We start from the raw sequence: 23,110 nt of genomic DNA on the forward strand, positions 1-23,110 counted from the left end.
TTTTTTAATTACGGGTCTTCCTTGTCCACAGGTTGTGTTTTTGTTTTAATTAAGAAAGCGTCCATCCTCTGGCCGGTCCCTCGGTTTTCCAGCGGTTATCTCCGCTTTAGGCTCTGATTCGGGTTAATGTTAGCATGGCTTCCAATGCTGCAGCCCTCACTGCGCATGCGCCTCTCCTCAGTGCCACAGGGACGCGTGTTTTGTGTTTTAAGAAAGCGTCTCTCCTCTGTGCCACAGGGACGCGTGTTTTGTGTTTTAATTAAGAAAGCGTCTCTCCTCTGTGCCACAGGGACGCGTGTTTTGTGTTTTAATTAAGAAAGCGTCTCTCCTCTGTGCCACACACGCGTGTTTTGTGTTTCTGGTTTAATTTTTGCTTTTGAGTGATAATATACAGCATCGTCTATATTATTATAAACACAATGCAATTCAATGCACGCCTGATACAAACTCGTACAGCCGCTTAGCAAATCTCCCTGTCCCACACTTAAATGAGGGAGAACGGGAATAGTTTGAAACAGTAGCTTTCGAAGGGAGGAAGCAAATGAATCAGACGTACGGATTTGTTTTTTGAACTGACCCCACTCAAGCCCCGTTTTAATGAAACTGACCAACTTATACTGCACTAGAAATTCATGTTTAAATCTGGATGTGTGTGTTTGGGGTAATCGTATTGAATTGAAATCTCTCTCTTTCGTGTTAAACGTGTTACATGTGCTTAGCTTTTGTATTTGAAGCTACAGTAATGTTCAGCTCAGTGATGTCCCACGCATTGAAAATGCAAGGCTCCAGTGAGACAAGCAGGACCAACACAGTGCAATTTTAAAGCGAGAGCTGCGCTCGGCTGAGCCGGTTCTGTGGGTGCACCGCACAGAACACGCACGGAGCTGCGCTCGGCTGAGCCGGGTCTGTGGGTGCACCGCACAGAACACGTACGGAGCTGCGCTCGGCTGAGCCGGGTCTGTGGGTGCACCGCACAGAACACGCACGGAGCTGCGCTCGGCTGAGCCGGGTCTGTGGGTGCACCGCACAGAACACGCACGGAGCTGCGCTCGGCTGAGCCGGGTCTGTGTGGTGCACCGCACAGAACACGCACGGAGCTGCGCTCGGCTGAGCCGGGTCTGTGGGTGCACCGCACAGAACACGCACGGAGCTGCGCTCGGCTGAGCCGGGTCTGTGGGTGCACCGCACAGAACACGCACGGAGCTGCGCTCGGCTGAGCCGGGTCTGTGGGTGCACCGCACAGAACACGCACGGAGCTGCGCTCGGCTGAGCCGGGTCTGTGGGTGCACCGCACAGAACACGCACGGAGCTGCGCTCGGCTGAGCCGGGTCTGTGGGTGCACCGCACAGAACACGCACGGAGCTGCTCTCGGCTGAGCCGGGTCTGTGGCTTTTGCAGCCCTTAATAGAACACCCCAGAACAGAGCTGCGCACAGCGAGAACTCAGTAACCCCCCCCCCCCTAGTGCACCGCACAGAACACGCACGGAGCTGCGCTCGGCTGAGCCGGGTCTGTGGGTGCACCGCACAGAACACGCACGGAGCTGCGCTCGGCTGAGCCGGGTCTGTGGGTGCACCGCACAGAACACGCACGGAGCTGCGCTCGGCTGAGCCGGGTCTGTGGGTGCACCGCACAGAACACGCACGGAGCTGCGCTCGGCTGAGCCGGGTCTGTGGGTGCACCGCACAGAACACGCACGGAGCTGCTCTCGGCTGAGCCGGGTCTGTGGGTGCACCGCACAGAACACGCACGGAGCTGCGCTCGGCTGAGCCGGGTCTGTGGGTGCACCGCACAGAACACGCACGGAGCTGCTCTCGGCTGAGCCGGGTCTGTGGGTGCACCGCACAGAACACGCACGGAGCTGCTCTCGGCTGAGCCGGGTCTGTGGGTGCACCGCACAGAACACGCACGGAGCTGCGCTCGGCTGAGCCGGGTCTGTGAGTGCACCGCACAGAACACGCACGGAGCTGCGCTCGGCTGAGCCGGGTCTGTGAGTGCCCTGCACAGAACACATACAGAGCTGTGCTCAGATGATCCTCTAACAGCAGCACAGAAACCAGGACTAGAGGACGCACAGTTCAGTGGAGAGGCGTTTTACACAGTGCTGGTGAGGGCATGCAATGAGTTCCCTGCCATGTTGTTATGCTGGATCATTGGGATCCTGACTTGTCAGTTTTGGGATCAGTCATCTACTAGGAACCAGCCAAGCCCTGCTGGACTGAACAGCCTCCTCTCCATCGTTAATATTCTTATATCAATCATCTACTAGGAACCAGACAAGCCCTGCTGGTCTCAATGTTGTCAAGTCTTCTAGGATCCCAATGATTCAATAACAGGACTGGAACCCGTTCCATACCCTCCACTGTGTGAAGCAGCAGCTCCTGTCCGTTCCATACTAGCGTGATTGCTAGCATTTGGCGAGTGTATGACATTGTGTGCGAAACATTAAGCGCATGGCATTTTCCACATTTCGTATATATTTTTATTCACATAGTATTTCTAGTTTTTTTTTTTTTAATTAACAGGTACATTTTTTAAAAAAATTAGCAAAAAACTGCATTTTTTTTAATAAAACATTTGAATCTACAAACTACATGTGCAGCATGTTTCATAAACATTATATTCGTTAGAGAGAAAGAAGAGCTCAGTTAGATGGAGAGTAACACTGAACTGACAGATCACTGGTGAATGAGTACCTGTGTGTACTGCTGTGGTTGCTAAGGAAGCCCAGTCTGGTTGCCATGTGTGAAAGCACGTTGCCAGGCAGCATAACAACAAAGGGCAGCAATGGTAAAGGTAGACTGGGTGAATTAAGAACCCATTACCCTATGTAAGCCTGTAACTTATCAACATACCAAGATAAAAATAAACAGCATGAATGAAAAATACAGTGAAATGCAGCAGCCTGCTGTATTAGTGAAGCACGGTGAATGCACAGTGTGAGTGTGCTGTATTAGTGAAGCACGGTGAATGCACAGTGTGAGTGTGCTGTATTAGTGAAGCACGGTGAATGCACAGTGTGAGTGTGCTGTATTAGTGAAGCGTGGTGAATGCACATTGTGAGTGTGCTGTGTTAGTGAAGCGTGGTGAATGCACAGTGTGAGTGTGCTGTATTAGTGAAGCACGTGGTGAATGCACAGTGTGAGTGTGCTGTATTAGTGAAGCACGGTGAATGCACAGTGTGAGTGTGCTGTATTAGTGAAGCGTGGTGAATGCACAGTGTGAGTGTGCTGTATTAGTGAAGCGTGGTGAATGCACAGTGTGAGTGTGCTGTATTAGTGAAGCGTGGTGAATGCACAGTGTGAGTGTGCTGTATTAGTGAAGCGTGGTGAATGCACAGTGTGAGTGTGCTGTATTAGTGAAGCGTGGTGAATGCACAGTGTGAGTGTGCTGTATTAGTGAAGCACGGTGAATGCACAGTGTGAGTGTGCTGTGTTAGTGAAGCACGGTGAATGCACAGTGTGAGTGTGCTGTATTAGTGAAGCGTGGTGAATGCACAGTGTGAGTGTGCTGTATTAGTGAAGCGTGGTGAATGCACAGTGTGAGTGTGCTGTATTAGTGAAGCACGGTGAATGCACAGTGTGAGTGTGCTGTATTAGTGAAGCACAGTGAATGCACAGTGTGAGTGTGCTGTATCAGTGAAGCACGGTGAATGCACAGTGTGAGTGTGCTGTATTAGTGAAGCGTGGTGAATGCACAGTGTGAGTGTGCTGTATTAGTGAAGCGTGGTGAATGCACAGTGTGAGTGTGCTGTATTAGTGAAGCGTGGTGAATGCACAGTGTGAGTGTGCTGTATTAGTGAAGCGTGGTGAATGCACAGTGTGAGTGTGCTGTATCAGTGAAGCGTGGTGAATGCACAGTGTGAGTGTGCTGTATCAGTGAAGCACGGTGAATGCACAGTGTGAGTGTGCTGTATCAGTGAAGCACGGTGAATGCACAGTGTGAGTGTGCTGTATTAGTGAAGCGTGGTGAATGCACAGTGTGAGTGTGCTGTATTAGTGAAGCGTGGTGAATGCACAGTGTGAGTGTGCTGTATTAGTGAAGCGTGGTGAATGCACAGTGTGAGTGTGCTGTATTAGTGAAGCACGGTGAATGCACAGTGTGAGTGTGCTGTATTAGTGAAGCGTGGTGAATGCACAGTGTGAGTGTGCTGTATTAGTGAAGCGTGGTGAATGCACAGTGTGAGTGTGCTGTATTAGTGAAGCGTGGTGAATGCACAGTGTGAGTGTGCTGTATTAGTGAAGCGTGGTGAATGCACAGTGTGAGTGTGCTGTATTAGTGAAGCGTGGTGAATGCACAGTGTGAGTGTGCTGTATTAGTGAAGCGTGGTGAATGCACAGTGTGAGTGTGCTGTATTAGTGAAGCGTGGTGAATGCACAGTGTGAGTGTGCTGTATTAGTGAAGCGTGGTGAATGCACAGTGTGAGTGTGCTGTATTAGTGAAGCGTGGTGAATGCACAGTGTGAGTGTGCTGTATTAGTGAAGCACGGTGAATGCACAGTGTGAGTGTGCTGTATTAGTGAAGCGTGGTGAATGCACAGTGTGAGTGTGCTGTATTAGTGAAGCACGGTGAATGCACAGTGTGAGTGTGCTGTATTAGTGAAGCGTGGTGAATGCACAGTGTGAGTGTGCTGTATTAGTGAAGCGTGGTGAATGCACAGTGTGAGTGTGCTGTATTAGTGAAGCACAGGTGAATGCACAGTGTGAGTGTGCTGTATCAGTGAAGCACGGTGAATGCACAGTGTGAGTGTGCTGTATCAGTGAAGCACGGTGAATGCACAGTGTGAGTGTGCTGTATTAGTGAAGCACGGTGAATGCACAGTGTGAGTGTGCTGTATTAGTGAAGCACGGTGAATGCACAGTGTGAGTGTGCTGTATTAGTGAAGCGTGGTGAATGCACAGTGTGAGTGTGCTGTATTAGTGAAGCGTGGTGAATGCACAGTGTGAGTGTGCTGTATTAGTGAAGCGTGGTGAATGCACAGTGTGAGTGTGCTGTATTAGTGAAGCACGGTGAATGCACAGTGTGAGTGTGCTGTATTAGTGAAGCGTGGTGAATGCACAGTGTGAGTGTGCTGTATTAGTGAAGCGTGGTGAATGCACAGTGTGAGTGTGCTGTATTAGTGAAGCGCGGTGAATGCACAGTGTGAGTGTGCTGTATTAGTGAAGCACAGTGAATGCACAGTGTGAGTGTGCTGTATTAGTGAAGCGTGGTGAATGCACAGTGTGAGTGTGCTGTATTAGTGAAGCGTGGTGAATGCACAGTGTGAGTGTGCTGTATTAGTGAAGCGTGGTGAATGCACAGTGTGAGTGTGCTGTATTAGTGAAGCGTGGTGAATGCACAGTGTGAGTGTGCTGTATTAGTGAAGCGTGGTGAATGCACAGTGTGAGTGTGCTGTATTAGTGAAGCGTGGTGAATGCACAGTGTGAGTGTGCTGTATTAGTGAAGCGTGGTGAATGCACAGTGTGAGTGTGCTGTATTAGTGAAGCACGGTGAATGCACAGTGTGAGTGTGCTGTATTAGTGAAGCGTGGTGAATGCACAGTGTGAGTGTGCTGTATTAGTGAAGCGTGGTGAATGCACAGTGTGAGTGTGCTGTATTAGTGAAGCACGGTGAATGCACAGTGTGAGTGTGCTGTATTAGTGAAGCGTGGTGAATGCACAGTGTGAGTGTGCTGTATTAGTGAAGCACGGTGAATGCACAGTGTGAGTGTGCTGTATTAGTGAAGCACGGTGAATGCACAGTGTGAGTGTGCTGTATTAGTGAAGCACGGTGAATGCACAGTGTGAGTGTGCTGTATTAGTGAAGCGTGGTGAATGCACAGTGTGAGTGTGCTGTATTAGTGAAGCGTGGTGAATGCACAGTGTGAGTGTGCTGTATTAGTGAAGCGCGGTGAATGCACAGTGTGAGTGTGCTGTATTAGTGAAGCGTGGTGAATGCACAGTGTGAGTGTGCTGTATTAGTGAAGCGTGGTGAATGCACAGTGTGAGTGTGCTGTATTAGTGAAGCGTGGTGAATGCACAGTGTGAGTGTGCTGTATCAGTGAAGCGTGGTGAATGCACAGTGTGAGTGTGCTGTATTAGTGAAGCGCGGTGAATGCACAGTGTGAGTGTGCTGTATTAGTGAAGCGTGGTGAATGCACAGTGTGAGTGTGCTGTATTAGTGAAGCGTGGTGAATGCACAGTGTGAGTGTGCTGTATTAGTGAAGCGTGGTGAATGCACAGTGTGAGTGTGCTGTATTAGTGAAGCACGGTGAATGCACAGTGTGAGTGTGCTGTATCAGTGAAGCGTGGTGAATGCACAGTGTGAGTGTGCTGTATTAGTGAAGCACGGTGAATGCACAGTGTGAGTGTGCTGTATTAGTGAAGCGTGGTGAATGCACAGTGTGAGTGTGCTGTATCAGTGAAGCGTGGTGAATGCACAGTGTGAGTGTGCTGTATTAGTGAAGCGTGGTGAATGCACAGTGTGAGTGTGCTGTATTAGTGAAGCGTGGTGAATGCACAGTGTGAGTGTGCTGTATTAGTGAAGCGTGGTGAATGCACAGTGTGAGTGTGCTGTATTAGTGAAGCGTGGTGAATGCACAGTGTGAGTGTGCTGTATTAGTGAAGCGTGGTGAATGCACAGTGTGAGTGTGCTGTATTAGTGAAGCACGGTGAATGCACAGTGTGAGTGTGCTGTATCAGTGAAGCGTGGTGAATGCACAGTGTGAGTGTGCTGTATTAGTGAAGCGTGGTGAATGCACAGTGTGAGTGTGCTGTATTAGTGAAGCGTGGTGAATGCACAGTGTGAGTGTGCTGTATTAGTGAAGCACGGTGAATGCACAGTGTGAGTGTGCTGTATTAGTGAAGCACGGTGAATGCACAGTGTGAGTGTGCTGTATTAGTGAAGCGTGGTGAATGCACAGTGTGAGTGTGCTGTATTAGTGAAGCACGGTGAATGCACAGTGTGAGTGTGCTGTATTAGTGAAGCGTGGTGAATGCACAGTGTGAGTGTGCTGTATTAGTGAAGCGTGGTGAATGCACAGTGTGAGTGTGCTGTATCAGTGAAGCGTGGTGAATGCACAGTGTGAGTGTGCTGTATTAGTGAAGCGCGGTGAATGCACAGTGTGAGTGTGCTGTATTAGTGAAGCGTGGTGAATGCACAGTGTGAGTGTGCTGTATTAGTGAAGCACGGTGAATGCACAGTGTGAGTGTGCTGTATTAGTGAAGCATGGTGAATGCTCCACACTGTATCACACTGCTGAACTATTCTGTGTATCTGAACGCTGAAGTCACCCAGGAGCAGAATTTTGTCAGTAGAAGTGCAAATTTGGGAGAGGATTTCCACAAACTGCAATAAAAGCAGAGCTGTTTTTTGGTGGACGATAGATAACAGCAAGGGTGAGGGACATGGGCGAGGGGAGTTTGACAGCGAGATGCTCAAACGAAGAAAAAAAAGGTTGGCAAAGAGAAAGTTGTGGCAGCAAGCACAGAGGGAACAAGGGAACAGCTTGCAAAAAACAATCGAACACTGCTGCATGAAGGATGACGTCATTAATGAGCTTTTGCACATTAATATTCCTATGATTTAATTTCTAAGATGCACTGGCCGCCGTGCAATCGGTGAATCAGGAATGAACGGCACGCTGTTGAGTTTCACACTCGTTTTAATATCCCTCCACAAGATAGTGTGTAACTACCGTTCGTTACCATGACAAACTGGGATAGAAGCAGCAATTACAAGCATCTGGACGTAATTAACAACATATAATAATTCATTATTTTTAATAATATAGGCTATAGTCTGAATAAAATGAAAGTACTTTGGCAAACACTTCAAATCATTTTATGTATTATTTGGAACAGCGCAGTTCCATTCTTGCTGGCAATGCATTTTGAGATTCTTCACATTTGTTTCAGCAGTACAATACTACAGCTTTACAGAGCTGCACTAAGTAGTTCAGTGTTTTAGTGCCCTCTAGAGGGCAACAGCAGTTACTTTGCGTTTGTTGCAATTAAGATGCATTTTAATACGCGGCTGGGAACTCTGGAGCTGCTTAGTTCGTTGCGATTGGTGTTAACTTGCATACTGGTTTAGTAGCGTCCTCTGTATTAACCACAGGATCATCCCCAATTAGTACGCTGCTTTCAGTTCATTGCAATTGGGCCCTTATGACTAGCGCCAGCATGTTAAAGATATCTCTAAACATGAAAATCCGTCACTGTGAGTCATGAAGGCACAGCTAGTAATGCCGCTGCACATGCTATAGAACAGAGGATAGGGTTTCGCAGTAAACACAGTCACTGCTGTCATTGAAACACAGACGCACTGCAGCTCATCCAATGCAAGCAAAGCGCTAACGATGCACTGTGACCACCGGCCAGCTGCTGCTCTGTTTCACCTCCTGGTCATACCGTTAAGGAGCACTTAGTGACTCACAGGGTTTGTTCTTAAAATCATTGCTTCTGTGTGACTACAAATGTCATTCATTAGTTGTCCCGCCCCTTATTAGTGAGCTACTTACGCCATCTAGTGTGCATTTGGGAGAACTACAGCTAAGTTTGTTTACATTATATTTGAGGTTTTGAAAAACAAAACCAAATATATTTAGCAATTAAAATGTGTGACTTTTCAAATAGCCCACTATTATATTTAATAATTCTTTTTCTTACATTTCTCTTGACATATTTGGTCTTGTTCCAGTGCTGAGAGCATTTTGAAAGAGTCACCTGTAGGGTCCGGCTTGAATACCGACGTTGTTCCTGAGAAGTGAAAATGTCCGATGTGGAGTAAGGTTGGCGTATCAGTATACACGTTCACTATTAATCAATCAATCAATCAATCAGTCTTTATTTTCTATAGCGCCTTGCATAGTGGAGCACCATCACAAAGCGCTTCACAAGATGCATTAACAACAAGAAAATCCACAATAATTCAGAGAGTTTTGAAACGAATCCTGACCTTTACAGGCAGCCAGTGCAGCTGGAGTTATCTCTGTGAAGGACTGAAGAGCCGTTCTAGCTGGTAACCCTGCAGATAAAAACAGTGTTAAACACAAGCATGAAATCTGGAGATGGAGTTTGATTTAAAAGGGAAACGGCAATATGTGATTCCCTTAGAATGCAATACCAGTATAGAGCCGCTAGAGGCCGCCCGTACTCCGCTAATGGAATAATCCCTGACGTGACAAGAACGTGTTTCAGGATTCCTAAGTGATGGACAGCGAGGTCACCTGTGCAGAACAATGCCCTTCCAATGCAGTCACATTCACAACGACACCCACCGCCATGAAGAAGCGCATTGTAATGTGTGTGTGTGTGTGTGTGTGAGCAGTAATGGTGTGAATGTGTGTGTGTGTGTGTGTGTGTGTGTGTGTGTGTTTGCAGAGGTGTGAAGTGTTGTGTGTGTGTGTGTGTTTGCAGAGGTGAAGAAGCGCATTGTAATGTGTGTGTGTGTGTGTGTGTGTGTGTGTGTGTGTGTGTGTGCAGATTTGAAGACACACAAGTCCACTTGCTCGCGTAAAGACACACACAAAACGTCTCAACTTCTGTAATGTGGTGTGTGTGTGTGTGTGTGTGTGTGTGTGTGTGTTTGCAGTGGTGTAGAAGCGCATTGTAATGTGTGTGTGTGTGTGTGTGTGTGTGTGTGTGTGTGTTGCAGTTTGAAGAAGCGCATTGTGGTGTGTGTGTGTGTGTGTGTGTTTGCAGTGGTGTGTGTGTGAGTGTGTGTGTGTGTGTGTGTGTGTGTGTTTGCAGAGGTGAAGAAGCGCATTGTAATGTGTGTGTTTGCAGAGGTGAAGAAGCGCATTGTAATGTGTGTGTGTGTGTGTGTGTGTGTGTGTGTGTGTTTGCAGAGGTCGTTTCTTCGCAGACATGACAGACAAACGTCTCACTTCTTCGCGCTAACATGTGTGTGTGTGTGTGTGTGTGTGTGTGTGTGTGTGTGCAGAGGTGAAGAAGTGCATGTTAATGTGTGTGTGAAGAAGCGCATTGTAATGTGTGTGTGTGTGTGTGTGTGTGTGTGTGTGTGTGTGTGTGTGTGCAGAGGTGAAGAAGCATTGTGTGTGTGTGTGTGTGTGTGTGTGTGTGTGTGTGTGTGTGTGTGTGAAGTGTGTGTGTGTGTGTGTGTGTGTGTGTGTGTGTGTGGTGTGTTAGGTTGCTCTTCTTTCGAAGCGCATTTGTGTGTGGTGTGTGTGTGGTGTGTGTGTGTGTGTGTGTGTGTGTGTGTTGCAGAGGTGGAAACAAAAATGCGTCTCCAAGCTTCATTGTAAGTGTGTGTGTGTGTGTGTGTGTGTGTGTGTGTGTGTGTGTGTGTTTGCAGAGGTGAAGAAGCGCATTGTAATGTGTGTGTGTGTGTGTGTGTGTGTTTGTTGTGCAGAGGTGTGTGTGTGTTGCGTGTGTGTGTGCAGAGTGTGTGTGTAATGTGTGTGTGTGTGTGTTGTGTGAGGTGAGAAGCGCATGTAATGTGTGTGGTCTGTTAACAAGACAGCGCATGTAATGTCTCCACTGTCTTTGCGAGGCTGAAGTAACATTGTGTGTGTGTGTGTGTGTTGTGTGTTTGCAGAGGTGAAGAAGCGCATTGTAATGTGTGTGTGTGTGTGTGTGTGTGTTTGCAGAGGTGAAGAAGCGCATTGTAATGTGTATGTTTGCAGAGGTGAAGAATTGACTTGCTGTGTTTTCATAAAGCCTAATTTAAAAAAAATAAAAAAAATAACCCGATTTATTTGTTCTCTTTTTAACACGTCTTGAAAGCATAGGACTTTATTTTTTTCAGATAGAATATTAAAAACTTTTTACACATATTATTTCTCATGGTTAAGTATAGTTATTGGTTAAACTAATTATTTATGATAAATAGGAGTATTAATTAACTTAAATTAATTCAATTAATAAAATGCTGTTTAAATCATTCAGATAAACAGTTATTAAAAGTGTAACGTTGTTTTTAAGGACCATGTAGATTCCAGTACTGGATGGAATGCCTCCCTGGGTTTATTAGAGCATTTTACAGCACTGGAGAATCACTCCAGTCTTGATCAGAGCCGTATCCATGGCTATCCTGGGATTAGCATTGCAAAATCCAGCTGTGGATTATCCAGCGGGATGCAGGCTGATCAAACCAACCGTATGCCTGTAATCCAGGGCTTCTCAAACCCGGTCCTGGGGACCCCCTGTGGCTGCTGGTTTTCATTCCAACCGAGCTCTCAATTACTTAACTAGACCCTTAATTGAACTGATAATTTCCTTAATTAGACCTTTTTACTTGTTTTCGGCTCTTAAACAGCTGCAGCTCAAATTACTTATCAAATGTTACAGCTATCTTGAAATCTGCAACTGTTCAAGAGCTGAAAACAAGTAAAAATATCTAATTAAGCAAATTATCAGTTCAATTAAGGGTCTAGTTAAGTAACTGAGAGCTCGGTTGGAATGAAAACCAGCAGCCACAGGGGGTAATCAGTCAGTCACTGTGTACATTTTAAACCCCCCCCCCCCCACCATACCCATACATAATGGAATGGTCTCTACACGACCTGAGTGTCTGTGGCACGGCTCCCCCTCCCTGTAGGGGTGAATGGTTTCTTCCGGATCCCTGCTGGCATCAGGAAAGCAGCTCGTCAATCACAGCGATTCCTGGAAATCAGGCGGGCATCTCTGCAGAGCTGCTATAAACACAGCAGCCAGAAGGTGGCGACACGTCCATGTGAAAAGCATCCAGTGTGCGGGGGTGCGGTCGGGACTGAGGTGGCATCATCTGTTGCCGGGTGAAAGATCGTTGCACAGGTTTGCAAGCATGGGTTTTTTTGTCAATAAATGAATAGTGGCGATGTGTGTTCGTGTTCGTTTACACACCTCTACAGTAGCTGTGTGTTAGTTTATGCGATGGATATGCACATCGCTACAGTGAGTAACACAGCCCTTGCACCGATCTGTGCAGCTGGATTCCTGAAAGAAGGCTGATTCCTTGAAATCACGTGGCTGAATCCTGAGAGCAGTGCCCACAGAGAGCCTGCAGGGGGCACAGTGTGCATGTACAGCGTAGAGGAACTTCCCATGACTGAGCTAAAAATAATGTATTCTTTATGGCAGTTAATACAGTCAGACTGTAAAACTCCCCACTGTCAAAATACCTGTACTGTGAGACAGCCCCTTGCTCTCCACTATGAGAACTCACAGAGGCTTCAAAATCCCCTGCTCTGATATTGTTTGTGTCATGCAGAGTAAACATGGTCCCCTCTTTTGTAAAAATGTAAACAAACAGACAATATCTCTTCAATTGATCCACACCTCCTTCTTGATGTTTTTACAGAGATTCTAATCACGTCGCTTATAGCATTCAGATCAACTGCTACTCAAATCGTTTAATAGAACCCACAATGTCAATAACGAAGACAGAAAAAAAGACACGCTTTTAACTGTCACTGAAAGAGCTCATGGAAACTTGAGTTTAAACAGACCTCTGGACAAAGAGGTGGATGTCTGGAGCACCAGACGTGCAGGCGGTCTGGATCACAGTTTCACGGTCTGGAAACTTAGCACAGTAAAGTTCATTGCTTTGTGAATGTGTCTTTAGCACAGCGATGTCACTGCTTTGTGAATGTGTCTTTAGCACAGCGATGTCACTGCTTTGTGAATGTGTCTTTAGCACAGCGATGTCACTGCTTTGTGAATGTGTCTTTAGCACAGCGATGTCACTGCTTTGTGAATGTGTCTTTAGCACAGCGATGTCACTGCTAAATATACAGGAAATGTCTGCAATTCATTTCAGCACTGGAGGAGTCACAGCCTTGCTGCTCTTTGCAAACCCTTGCAGTTGCCTGTGGTCCCCACAGGGGGCGCTGCAGCATGACTCAGAGCAGAGGTCTGGCTAGTGCGGGCTGGGAAGGCGCGCTCCTTCACTGCTCCCAGTTCCCTGAAGTCAGGTGACTTGCCGGCTAGTGTGGATTACTCCACAGTGCGTTGATGTGGTAACAGATGCACAGCAACAGCGTGGTGTAATACTTCAGAACCGAAAGCACGGAGTAGCAGGGACTTTCCAGTGTGTTTTTCAGAGGCTCTGTGCCAGAGTGAAAGGATCCCTGCAGCTCTGCTCTCCTATATCATAATCATGGTGTGCAGGGTGAAGGGAGGAGCGGCTCAGACCTGCAACAGGGCTCTCAATTAGGGTTAAAGTGTGTGGCACAAGGTACAGGGGCCCTTCTCATTGAGGTACAGGGGCCCCTTCTCATCTAGGTACAGGGGCCCCTTCTCATCGAGGTACAGGGCCCCTTCTCATCGAGGTACAGGGGCCCCTTCTCATCGAGGTACAGGGCCCCTTCTCATCGAGGTACAGGGGCCCCTTCTCATCGAGGTACAAGGGCCCCTTCTCATCTAGGTACAGGGGTCCCTTCTCATCGAGGTACAGGGGCCCTTCTCATCGAGGTACAGGCCTCCTTCTCACTGAGGTAGAGAGCCCCCTTATCATCGAGGTACAGGCCCCCTTCTCATCGAGGTACAGGGACCCCTTCTCATTGAGGTGCGCAGCAAGAGGAGAATGTGAGAGGGGGGTTGACCCCCACCCTGAGAACATGTTGAAAGAAGGGATGCATTCTGGTGCATTTCTGCATGTTTCAAGCATGCGCTAGACTAGTGGTCTGCTTGTAATGTCTGCCAAAGTGCTCCATTAGTGCAATGAAGGAGCACCACTGGCCCCTACTTACAATCCTGAGTGGCCTGAGACAGGAAGTGTGCGACACTGATTGTGCAGCAGCATGCAAGTACAGCGGTGCCAGACCCATGACACGCTTTCATACGACAGAAAATGAACGGAAGACATCTACGACATGAAGGCATGATCCTACCCCAAAATATTCGTAGTGTTTTTTTTTTATATAAGTGAATCTCGTTGGCTCCACTGCGCCGCTCGCCACCTCTTAACGTCATTAAAATAAGTTTCAATTTGACACAATTAAGCTGGTAGAAAAAAACGATGATAATAATGTTAATAATAATAGTGAAATGCATTGAGACTTGCTTGCTTCTCTTCTACCCTTTTGTCACTAGTTCAGTCCCGCTGCTTTACGCTGTGCAGTGACACAGGGGTCTGTGCTTTTGTAAGGGATAGGATCCTGTCTTCATTTCAACTCTCCACCCTCATTATCACACACTTTCCTATTCCCGCTCCCAAGCCAGAGCCGTGGAAATGAGGCTGGACTACTGTACATTCTGTTACTGAACTCACTCTGAATGCACACAATGTAAGCATCACATTCCCAGTTTAAGAGCTGTGTTTCTAATGGGAAGGGGTAGCAGTGATTCCCAGTCCAGGCTGTCACACACAGGGCTGTATTGAGTGACTCCCTGCAGCCTGTCTTCAGGACAGTCTATCACAACGATGTCAGCCACGCAAACAGGGCAGGAGAGACTTATACAGCACAAGGCGTGTGTGTTTCTCATTACAGTGTGTGTGTTCATCATTACAGTGTGTGTGTTCATGATTCATGTAAAACTTAGATTAGATGTCATCTTGCTTTACACAAGCTCAGTATAGCAGCAGAATAAGCCAGTCACTCGTGGGGTTTCATTGCTTTCTGTTTTATTATAAGAACCCACTGTTCACACTGTACAGCACACATTTCATACACAGCAACTACACACAATGAAAACTTCAATCTGAGCTCCTCACACTGAGCACTGAATCAGACATACAAGCTGGGACTGGTTCTGAAGCTCTCTGTGTAAACCAGTTCTTACTGAAGATCTCAGAGTGGTTCTGAAGCTGGTAATCCTTTTTATGTCATCTTATTATATATTGTACTGACAAACAGCAGTAATACATCACATGGTGCACTCTGAATTTCACTTCCTGTTTGCCAACCCTTCTGCCCCCCCCCGGACAGCAATGCTAATCTTGTATTTACGTACAAATTTCACAACTAGTAGGTCTCACTGAGTGTGCAAGAGAGCAGAGACCAATGTGTGTGTGTAACCCTGCGCCAGCTCCCCCCTGCTCTCTCCACTCTGTGTGTGTAACCCCCCCCCCCCCCCCCCCGCTCTCTCACTCTGTGTGTGTAACCCCCCCCCCCCACCCGCTCTCTCCATCTCGTGGTGTAACACACACATGCACAGCCTGGGGGGGGGAGTGGGGGGCGAGAGGTGCACTCTGTGTGTGTAACCCCCCCCCCCCCCCCCCCCCCCCCCTCCCCCCCCTCTGTGGTGTGTAACCCCCCCCCCCCCGCCTGTAGAGAGTGGCCACATGTGACACACACCATTTGGGGTGGGGGTGGGGGACGAGTCCACTCTGTGTGTGTAACCCCCCCCCCCCCCCCCACTCTGTGTGTGTAACCCCCCCCCCCCCCCCCCCCCCCCCCCCCCCCCCCCGCTCTCTCGCTCTCTGACACACACATTGGGGGGGGGGGGCGAGAGGAGGACTCTGGTGGGTAACCCCCCCCCCCCCCTCTCCACTCACGCTGTGTGTGTAACCCCCCCCCCCCCCCCCCCTCTATTGCAGGGGCTGTGTCTCTGTGAAGATTGCCTGTGTCTCTGTGAAGAGCCCCTGCACCAGCCTGTGATAGCTGCCCTCCCTCCTCATGAGCTCCTGGTGAGTGCCCTGCTCCCGCACCTCGCCGCCCTCAATCATGATGATGTGATCAGCCTTCTCCACCGTCTCCAAGCGATGAGCGATCACCAGCACCGTCTGACCGCGGGTGCGAGACAGAGACTCCTGGATCTGAGAGGAGAGAGAGGGGTATTAACACAGTGACAGCAGGGGAGGGAGAGAAGGTTTGAACTAGGAGTGGCAATATACAGTATGTAGACAGACTCAGACAGACAGACACAGAGAGACTCTCAGACAGACAGACTCTCAGACAGACTCACGCACCGCATGCTCGCTCTCGATGTCCAGGCAGCTGGTGGCCTCGTCCAGGATGAGGAGCTGGGGGTTCCTGACGAGAGCTCTGGCGATCGCGATGCGCTGCTTCTGTCCTCCAGCCAGCTGCCCGCCCCCCTCACCCGCGTCTGAACAAACACAGCAAATTAACCAATGGCTTTGTGCAGCTCTATTTCACCCATGACTAGAGCACTCCAGAGATACACAGTATTGCATTGGACTGGTCTGTGAGCCTCACTGGTGTGCTACATTGTATTGTATTGTATTGTACTAGTTTGAATTGTACTGGTTTGTATTGTATTGTATTGTATTGTACTGGTTTGTATTGTATTGTATTGTATTATGTTGTACTGGTTTGTATTGTATTGTATTGTACTTGTGTGTGCCTCACCAGTGTTGTAGCCATGCTCCAGGCTCGTCACGAAGCTGTGTGCGTTGGCTCTCCGCGCTGCCTCCTGGGCTCGCTCCAGAGAGCAGTCTGGGAGCCCGTAGCCGATGTTGTCTTTGATGGAGCCAGCAAAGAGGACCGGCTCCTGACCCACCAGGGCAATCTGACAGAGACAGGAACATAAGAGTGAATGAATACACTGACTGAGGATCACAGCAGTGCCATGAACACAGCGACAGCACAGACAAGCAGACCAGACAGAGAGATTCGCTGTTACATTATCCAGACAGAGAGATTCACTGTTACATTATCCAGACAGAGATTCACCAGACAGAGAGATTCACTGTTACATTAACCACACATGAAGAGGACTGGCTCTAGTGAGTGCTGAGTGCAGTGTTAGTGCTGGTAGTGTGAGTGCAGTGTGAGTGCTGAGTACAGTGTGAGTGCTGGTAGTGTGAGTGCACTGAGAGTGCAGTGTGAGTTCTGAGTGGAGTGTGAGTGCTGGTAGTGTGAATGCTGGTAGTGTGAATGCTGGTAGTGTGAGTGCACTGTGAGTGCTGGTAGTGTGAGTGCAGTGAGTGCTGGTTGTGTGAGTGCGTTACCTTCCTGTGCAGGTACGAGTGCTGGTAGTCTTGAAGAGGAGCTCCATCTAGTAGGATCTCTCCACTCTGGGGCTGGTAGAAGCGCTCCAGCAGACACACACACGTTGACTTCCCCCCGCCATTGGGGCCCACCAGAGCCGTGATCTCACCGGGGCGCAGCTCAAACGAGACGCTCTGAAATGCAAGATCAATTCAAACCAGAGACCAGAGAATAGCAGTGAAACAGTGTATCTTCAGCACTGTTCTAGCGTAATGCTCTGGTGTCAGGGTGCCCTGCCCTCTGCTCTCTCCCTGTGTAATGCTCTGGTGCCAGGGTGCTCTACCCTCTGCTCTCTCCCTGTGTAATGCTCTGGTGTCAGGGTGCTCTACCCTCTGCTCTCTCCCTGTGTAATGCTCTGGTGTCAGGGTGCTCTACCCTCTGCTCTCTCCCTGTGTAATGCTCTGGTGCCAGGGTGCTCTACCCTCTGCTCTCTCCCTGTGTAATGCTCTGGCGCCAGGGTGCTCTACCCTCTGCTCTCTCCCAGTGTAATGCTCTGGCGCCAGGGTGCTCTACCCTCTGCTCTCTCCCTGTGTAATGCTCTGGCGCCAGGGTGCTCTACCCTCTGCTCTCTCCCTGTGTAATGCTCTGGTGCCAGGGTGCTCTACCCTCTGCTCTCTCCCTGTGTAATGCTCTGGCGCCAGGGTGCTCTACCCTCTGCTCTCTCCCTGTGTAATGCTCTGGTGCCAGGGTGCTCTACCCTCTGCTCTCTCCCTGTGTAATGCTCTGGTGCCAGGGTGCTCTACCCTCTGCTCTCTCCCTGTGTAATGCTCTGGTGTCAGGGTGCTCTACCCTCTGCTCTCTCCCTGTGTAATGCTCTGGTGCCAGGGTGCTCTACCCTCTGCTCTCTCCCTGTGTAATGCTCTGGTGCCAGGGTGCTCTACCCTCTGCTCTCTCCCTGTGTAATGCTCTGGTGCCAGGGTGCTCTACCCTCTGCTCTCTCCCTGTGTAATGCTCTGGTGTCAGGGTGCTCTACCCTCTGCTCTCTCCCTGTGTAATGCTCTGGTGTCAGGGTGCTCTACCCTCTGCTCTCTCCCTGTGTAATGCTCTGGTGCCAGGGTGCTCTACCCTCTGCTCTCTCCCTGTGTAATGCTCTGGTGTCAGGGTGCTCTACCCTCTGCTCTCTCCCTGTGTAATGCTCTGGTGCCAGGGTGCTCTACCCTCTGCTCTCTCCCTGTGTAATGCTCTGGTGTCAGGGTGCTCTACCCTCTGCTCTCTCCCTGTGTAATGCTCTGGTGTCAGGGTGCTCTACCTTGATCACGGGCACGTCGGGTCTGCTGGGGTAGGTGAAGCTGACGTTCTTGAACTCCACGTGTCCTCTCAGGGTCTCGGGCTGCAAGGTGCCGTCAGTGGACACCAGCGGCCTGCGATCCAGATACTCAAACACCTTGGCAGCCGCCCCCACCGAGTTCAGCATCTCACCGCAGATGTGAACCACAGTCTGTAGAGAGAAGCACACAGGAAGCACACAGCATTTGAAACGTGTGTGTGTTTTTTTTAACTCCGATAATAAAGAGTGAAGCGCTGTATAACGAACCTGGATATTACTGCCGAGATCCATCTGGTAGAGGATGAAGGCCACCAGGTTCCCCGTGCTCATCTCACCAGCTCTGATGAGATGTCTCCCGTAGTACAGCATAAGCACTTGCATTGCCAGCCCTATGAGCTTCAGGATCACATGCAGAGAAAGGAGTCATTCAGTCTTAAAACAACAGAGAGTCATATCCACCACTAAGCAGTCCCTTAACAAACACTGCCGTTGCTTGTGGTACTTCATATTGATCTGCTTGCTACTGTATGCATTTGTGTACTACCGTATCGAAATGAAATCTATTATAATCTAGGTTATAAATAAAATGAAAGCAAACTGAATAAGCAGCTCACCCTCTGTAACAGCAGATGGGCAGCTCTGAATGTGTCCCTCCTGTTCTTGAGTCTCTGCGTGTCTGACAGCTTGCTGTCGTATCTCTTGGCTTCACTGTCCTCTGTAGCGAAGCTCCGCACTGTTTTAATAGCAGAGACCGCCTCCCCCGCCACCTCATTGGACCGCGCAATCGAGTCCTGGACCTCCTTGGAATATTTCTAAGCAAATAAAAGATATGTTGTTGAATGAAAGGGAGCCTATCTAAGGTGTCAGACTGAGCTACAGCCTTGAAACTGTCTGCAAGGACAGAAGGGTTCAGATATTGCGAACGCAACCAATCAGAAATCCCATATAGATGCAGACAGGGCCCCCACAGTCCTGTGCAATTGTATACTAAAAAACTGACTCCTGTTTGCTACATCCTTCCAGAGTTTCTGAGCTTCAGCACAAACCAGACCTTGTTGGCTTACCAGTTCATTTATATTACCTTAGCCTCTATGCTTCCTCCCTCCTGAAATATTTTGTAAAAATCAGCTTGTCTCTTACACATAGCACCACTTATTATAGTAAATAAGAATAATTACACAGCACAAGTAATCTTCATGTGACAACATTTCCTCTGATACAAGCTGTCTGCGAAGAGCTTCCAGCTGCAGTTTCAGCTGCAGCTCATGTAAACCCATGTAAAGCCGGGTCTCCCTGTGCATTATAAGGGGCTGCTGATGTGCTTGTACCTGGTAGTACGTGTTGTAGAGTTTCTGAATGACTCCTGTAAGCGGGGTCTCTATCAGCATGAGCAGGGTCAGCCTGCACGACAGGGACAGCATGAGGGACAGCACGCCCACAGTCTTAATCAAAGTGCGCAGGAGGACGTTCACATTGAGGGCGACAGACCTGCACATCAGCATGGTGTCCGTGTTCAACCGGGACGTCAGATCACCTGCAGAGCACACAGATACTAAACTGACCTGATCACCAGCTTACAACACTTACACGCCTGCTCCCCCGAGCACTGTGCTGTTAACACTGGAATGTGCTGTTCAGAGAGTGTGCATTCACACTGGAGTGTGCTGTTAGGAGTGTGCACTCACACCAGAGTGTGCTGTCTGGAGTGTGCACTCACACTGGAGTGTGCTGTTCAGAGAGTGTGCACTCACACTGGAGTGTGCTGTCAGGAGTGTGCACTCACACTGGAGTGTGCTGTTCAGGAGTGTGCACTCACACTGGAGTGTGCTGTTATGAGTGTGCACTCACACTGGAGTGTGCTGTCAGGAGTGTGCACTCACACTGGAGTGTGCTGTTCAGAGAGTGTGCACTCACACTGGGGTGTGCTGTCAGGAGTGTGCTGTTCAGAGAGTGTGCACTCACACTGGAGTGTGCTGTTAGGAGTGTGCACTCACACTAGAGTGTGCTGTCTGGAGTGTGTACTCACACTGGAGTATGCTGTTCAGAGAGAGTGCACTCACACTGGAGTGTGCTGTCAGGAGTGTGCACTCACACTGGAGTGTGCTGTTCAGAGAGTGTGCATTCACACTGGAGTGTGCTGTTATGAGTGTGCACTCACACTGGAGTGTGCTGTCAGGAGTGTGCACTCACACTGGAGTGTGCTGTTCAGAGAGTGTGCACTCACACTGGGGTGTGCTGTCAGGAGTGTGCTGTTCAGAGAGTGTGCACTCACACTGGAGTGTGCCATTCAGAGTGTGCACTGAAACTGGAGGGATCTCTACCTGTTTTAGTCGCTTCGAAAAACCCAATTTCCTGACGCACCAAAGACTGGAACAGCAGAATTCGTATCCTCTTGTTGAAGTTGGATATTGAACACATGAAGAGCCCTCCGCGCAGTCCTGCAGACAGGGAGCTGAACACAAAGGGGTCTCTTTAGAACCCGTGAGAAGGAGAGAGGGAGCTGAACACAAAGGGCACTCTACAACCCGCTAGAGGGATAGCAGCTCCATAATCCACACTGAATCCTGGCCATAGCATTCCATTTCCTACTCTCTGTGTCCCATTCTTAAGCTTTTTGTTCCAGTCCAGCAGTGAAATGAGGAGGCCTCAGCTGGGCTGTACTTTTAACTGTAAACACGGCTTATTTCACAGCACTGCAGTCTAGAAATAGGTATTTCAAATACTTCACGGTTAAACGTAATATTTATGAAAGCAGAACAAAACAAGGTCCTGTTAGAAGTGGCTGCAGCAGCAGTTGTTGATGCAATGCTGTAAAACTTCAATTAAACACCTCTGCCGTTTATTTACAATATTTACCAGCAGACCTGACGTGTATTTGAGACCGGCGATTATTTGAGACCAGCGTTTATATTAGATCACTAGCTTCACACGCTTCATGTGTTCATTGAATAGCTGCTAACACACTGCCTTGCAGCACATCGTAACTCAATTTAAACATTCCAGCAACTTTAACAATGTATTGCACCCCCTCAAGCATAACGTGAAAGTATTATTACAGACTTTTTCTATGCACTGGTTAACAAGGATACAGTATGCAAAATGTTGAAAATGAACAAGCAGAAGTAAGAATTTGTATTTAAAAATGGAATTAGATCTACCATTATTAATAATAATAATAATAATAATAATAATAATAATAATAATAATAATAAATAATAACTTCTAAAATGTTTTTTTAAAATTAACAATAAAAGCAATAAGTATCATTATCAAAAATAATGTACTGTTTAATCTCAAACTTGTACGCAGTTAATTCAACAAAACATGTTAAAATACACCAAGAGGTTTATACCTGGCATACTTTCAGCACGCTTAAAATTATAAAAACTATAAAACAGCCTACCATCATTTTACACTTTGCACTATTATTATTTATTAATCCTGAGTGTCACTTTCATCGCTGTCTCTTTAATACAAACCCTGCGTTCAACACAGACCCTGCGTTCAACACAGACCCTGCGTTCAACACAGACCCTGCGTTCAACACAGACCCTGCGTTCAACACAGACCCTGCGTTTAACACAGACCCTGCGTTCAACACAGACCCTGCGTTCAACACAGACCCTGCGTTCAACACAGACCCTGCGTTCAACAACCCTGCGTTAACCAACAGGACCTGTGCGTTCACAGACCCTGCGTTTAACACAGACCCTGCGTTCAACACACAGACCCTGCGTTCAACACAGACCCTGCGTTCAACACAGACCCTGCGTTCAACACAGACCCTGCGTTCAACACAGACCCTGCGTTCAACACAGACCCTGCGTTCAACACAGACCCTGCGTTCAACACAGACCCTGCGTTCAACACAGACCCTGCGTTCAACACAGACCCTGCGTTCAACACAGACCCTGCGTTCAACACAGACCCTGCGTTCAACACAGACCCTGCGTTCAACACAGACCCTGCGTTCAACACAGACCCTGCGTTCAACACAGACCCTGCGTTCAACACAGACCCTGCGTTCAACACAGACCCTGCGTTCAACACAGACCCTGCGTTCAACACAGACCCTGCGTTCAACACAGACCCTGCGTTTCAACACAGACCCTGCGTTTAACACAGACCCTGCGTTTAACACAGACCCTGCGTTTAAAACACAGAAATGCGTCTGGGACAAATTGTGCTGGGCGTAATGATGCAAATTGTAGACCTGCGCTATAAACAAATTAACACACGATGGGACGTTAATTACATTTTGCTGGGCAGCACATTGTGTCTGGGACGCGTTAATCTGTGTCTGGGACAGAAATTGTGTAGGGGTTGCAAATTATGTGGGGGACGCAAATTGTGTCTGGGCCGAAATTGTGTCTGGGACGACAAAGTAAATACGTTATGGGACGGTTTACAATCGATTCGCTAATGTAATACAGTACGCTGGGGCTATAACGAATAAATTGCTAAACAATGTATATTGCAAGTCCCATAGGGACCAGACGAAATTTTTAGGAAGACGTTTACTGGTATTAATGTCATGCGGGTAGGATAAATCTCCTCCCAAGGGGTAGGTTAGGGTTAGTATAGAGTTAGGGTTAGGGTTAGGGTTAGGGTTAGGGTTAGGGTTAGGGTTAGGGTTAGGGTTAGGGTTAGGGTTAGGGTTAGGGTTAGGGGTAGGGTTAGGGTTAGGGTTAGGGTTAGGGTTAGGGGTAGGGTTAGGGTTAGGGTTAGGGTTAGGGTTAGGGGTTAGGGTTAGGGTTAGGGTTAGGGTTAGGGTTAGGGTTAGGGTTAGGGTTAGGGTTGGGGGTTAGGGGGGTTAGGGTTAGGGTTAGGGGTAGGGTTAGGGTTAGGGTTAGGGTTAGGGTTAGGGGTTAGGGTTAGGGTTAGGGTTAGGGTTAGGGTTAGGGTTAGGGTTAGGGTTAGGGTTAGGGTTAGGGTTAGGGTTAGGGTTAGGGTTAGGGTTAGGGTTAG

At 48.5% G+C, this 23,110-nt stretch overlaps 1 pseudogene; it reads right to left on the reverse strand.

The window, feature by feature from the left end:
- Positions 1 to 819: 819 nt before the first annotated feature.
- The window catches only part of LOC121304183, a 26,956-nt pseudogene continuing 4,665 nt past the window's right edge, over positions 820 to 23,110 (reverse strand).

Source organism: Polyodon spathula, chromosome 37 (genome assembly GCF_017654505.1).
Source record: "Polyodon spathula isolate WHYD16114869_AA chromosome 37, ASM1765450v1, whole genome shotgun sequence".
NCBI classification, from domain to species: Eukaryota; Metazoa; Chordata; class Actinopteri; order Acipenseriformes; family Polyodontidae; genus Polyodon; species Polyodon spathula.